This window comes from Anomalospiza imberbis, chromosome Z (genome assembly GCF_031753505.1).
Source record: "Anomalospiza imberbis isolate Cuckoo-Finch-1a 21T00152 chromosome Z, ASM3175350v1, whole genome shotgun sequence".
Taxonomy (NCBI): domain Eukaryota; kingdom Metazoa; phylum Chordata; class Aves; order Passeriformes; family Viduidae; genus Anomalospiza; species Anomalospiza imberbis.
The window spans coordinates 52,810,811-52,814,437 of NC_089721.1; the positions used below are offsets into that span (position 1 = coordinate 52,810,811).

The window sequence follows — 3,627 nt, forward strand, 5'->3', positions numbered from 1 at the left end:
TATTCAAGCCAGCGAGGCTATATTCAGCTGCAGGATGTCTGCTACAGTCATCAGTTGATGAATTAAAAAAAAAAAAAAAAAAAAAAAACACCAAAAATAAAACCCTGGAAGAGGGTGCAAGGATAATGGCAGTAACCTATTTTCTCAAGGACCAAAAGTTTCATTATTCTGCTTGTAATGAGGTACTGCCAACAGCACCACACAACCAGAAGATATCCTTAACACACCAGAAAGCTTTATTATCTTTGCTGGTTTTCAGTGCAGTGGATTTCATATGTATTTTAATATTTCAGGCTCCCTGAGGTTCAATTGTCCTTCATTATGAATCTATATGACCAGGGACATTTTGTTGATAGCAATATTCCCTGTGCCCCTCCTTTCTGTGTCTTCTGTGTCTCACTACAAAAGCAAGCTTTTCAAGTTAGTTGCTGGGCAGACTCATCTTAAGTATTGCTGTTGTTTTAAGCCCAGCTGGAAAATAAACGCCATGCAGTCACTCCTCAAGTTCCCCCATTTCTTCTTCACTGCCCCAGTGCAATGGGAAAGAGAATCAATGTAAAACTTTTATGTTGAGAAAAGAACAATTTAATAATTAAAATAAAATAAGATAATAGGAGATGATAATAATTATAGTCATAATGGAAAAAACCAAGTGATGCACAATGCAATTGCTCACTGCCCACTGACAGATGCCAGACCCCGCTCCTGAACCCAGACTGGACGAGATTCTGGGTTATTCCCCTCAGTTTATGTACTGGCTAAGATGTTTTGTGGTGTGGAATATCCCTTTGGCCAATTTAGGTCACCAGTCCATCTATGCTCTTTCTCAGTTTGTTGGGTTTTTTGTATACCTCCTCACTGGCAGAGCATGAGAGACAAGGGAAAAAACAGTCCTTGACTTCAGATAAACAAATCAGTGAGTTATCAACACCATTCTTATTCTGAATCCAAAACAAGCACTGTAACAGCTACTGAGAGAAATACTGTAGTTGAAACCAGGACAGGTATTTATTTGCATGGCTACCTGCCACAATGTGTTGCATGCCTTGTTAGGCCATACTGCTGAGAGCTTTTCACCTGTCACCAAAATCCCTGGTCTCAGGCCTTCCACAGTTAGGGTGCTTTTCTGTCTGAATAATAGCACTTACTCCTTGTAGACACATTACTGTTTTTCAGTTTGATTAGATTTATTGACAAGAATGCACTGAGTGTTTGTAGAATAATTTCACCCTTTTCTGTCAGCTTGTCAGAGTTACTACACAGTCAAAGTTTATTTTTAGGACCAGAAAGGAAGACAATTTGACAGGAGCTCAAAGGAGCTAGAGGCTCAGTTGCATAGGATGCAGTGGATTGTCTCTCATCAGTTCCCATTGGTATTGCTAGCTGCTTGGCAATGGGCGAACAAATATGAAAGTGATATAACACAAGCTCTTACCAGTTTAAATTCCCTAACATTGTACTTACCTAATTTGTTGGACATGTGCTTGATGTATCTCGAATATAAGTCTACTCATTGAGAAGCTTGTTTCCTTCATTCAAGCTGTAGAGACACATAAAGGGAGGGTTTGAATGATAAAGGTTGCCAGTTCAATTCCTAGTGTCAGCTGTGTTGAAGGTGCATCATATATCACAACAGCAGTACAACATGTACTGTATATGACTGAAGAATTCCTTGAGTATTAAGCAGTGCATAGTAAAATCACAGAAAACTATACACCAAATAAAAAGACAATTTTTTCATCATCACACAGGAAATATAAAAGGCATCCATGCAAGGTACCAAGTATTATATTTTTCACAGATGAAAGTTTCAGAGAAACTGTTGTTATTTTTTTTTCTAGTAATTAGCTCTCATATGTAGTAAATTGTCTCTTGTATATATTTATAAACATCTGTAGAAAAGATGCTAAATTTCCTAAGGCACATCATTGACCTGAAAAAATCTTTTTAGCCGGTGAGATTCAATCTAGTTTCATTTTCATTGGTTATGAAGTGAGTGGCCAAGTTTTTAATGAAACCTCACAAAGATGATAAATGTACACCTGGAAGGAAATAATTTTTAAATCTGTGTTATTGAAATTAATTAGAGTGCCCATGGTACATGGGGTGTTTATTTGAGCATTCTTAACTTGGCTGAGGATCTCCTAGTGAGTTAGTTAGGGCTGAGTTGCCAGAGTGAGTGCAACAGAGGCATGACCTTTAACTTTGAAAGGCAAGGTCATGTATGTTACTATGGAACATTTCTCAGTGTACAATTACTATACCAAAAGTACTGCATATATAACACAAGGATATGCACTGTATATCACAGACATGCAGAAAATACAGCAGTGCATTTTATATATATATATATATATATATATATATATATACTATATATCATACATAATTTTAGCTGTAATGTCACTGTGCTATTTTAGTGTCAGACAAACAAAAAGCAAAAAACCAAAACCACTTTTTAAATGATGCTCTGGATGTTAACAGCTTTTGTAATGCAACGCATTTATTTGGCTCACAGATCATCTCAGTCACTCTGCACAGCTACAGTGGATTAAGAGAAGATGTTAATCTAGGAAAATACTGTTGTAGCAGGACGTATTCACAGATTATATTAACAGCAGACATATGTCTGAATGTGTTCACATTTTCATGCTGGTGTTAAGAATGGCTGGTATGCATTAGTTATTAAAATGTTTTTAATTTATCTTGTCAGAATAAACTATAAAATATTAATTTTGGTTCCATTATGAAAAGGTATATATGAAGAGTTCATGAGAAGGGGTTAAACTTGAATCACCGGTGAAATATTTGTATTTAGATAAAGCGGCTTTCCATTTTCCTTTGAAAAGAGGATGGGATTGTTTTTTTCCAAACTACTAGAAGATGGACTCTCATCCATACAAAATGCTCATGCTTTGAGATCTAACAGAGTAATGGGGTATTTGCAAGTGATGAGGGCAATGATTGCTGATGCCTGCCTTTACAGTCCATGCAGACCTGTGTTTTGCTGTTCCTCTGCTGTATTATAAGCTGAACTGCTGCTGGCCTTTCCCTGTAGGCTTTTCTCGACTTCCAGGAGAAGTTGTTACAGCTATTCTGCAGGAGAACTTGAGGCCAGCATGGCCTGCAATTGCAAAAAAAAAAAAAATTATTTCTCTGACTCTGCCACCAGTGAGCTATGCAACCTTGAGGAGGTGCTTTCTATCACATAGCCTCTGAGAAAAAGAAGAGCAAAGGGGAGATGCAGAGCTGCTGGCTCAAGAGATGAGATAGCACAAACCCCTTGAGCAGAGCAATGTGATTGCTATCGCCACACTCCTCGGCAGCACAGACATCCCTGCGGATTGCTGCAGTCGGGGGTGGGAAGCGAGGAGTGCAGAGCAGGCTCATGTTGGGTAACTGCAGCTTGCAGCAGTGCAGCCCCGTGCCAGGGGAGCCTGGCAGGGTGACCTGCGGTGAGCAGCTTCCCTTGCTGAGGAGGTGTACTGCAGCTGGTGCAATTAATTATGCCCAGGCTGATTGCCACAAAGCAATAGGTTTAAAAAGCAAACAACTGATGTGTGCTAACATTGCAACAGCTTTGTCATACCACATCTGAGAGTTGTATTTAATTCACATGAGTGCCAA

General features: G+C 38.8%; 1 long non-coding RNA gene across 1 annotated transcript; it reads right to left on the reverse strand.

The window, feature by feature from the left end:
- Positions 1-290: 290 nt before the first annotated feature.
- Positions 291-3,222, reverse strand: LOC137465492 (uncharacterized). Its single transcript, XR_010994666.1, has 3 exons — positions 2,998-3,222; positions 1,465-1,540; positions 291-519 (listed from the first exon to the last, which is right to left on the reverse strand). It is a non-coding gene; the product is annotated as an uncharacterized lncRNA (long non-coding RNA).
- Between the last annotated feature and the right edge of the window lie 405 nt (positions 3,223-3,627).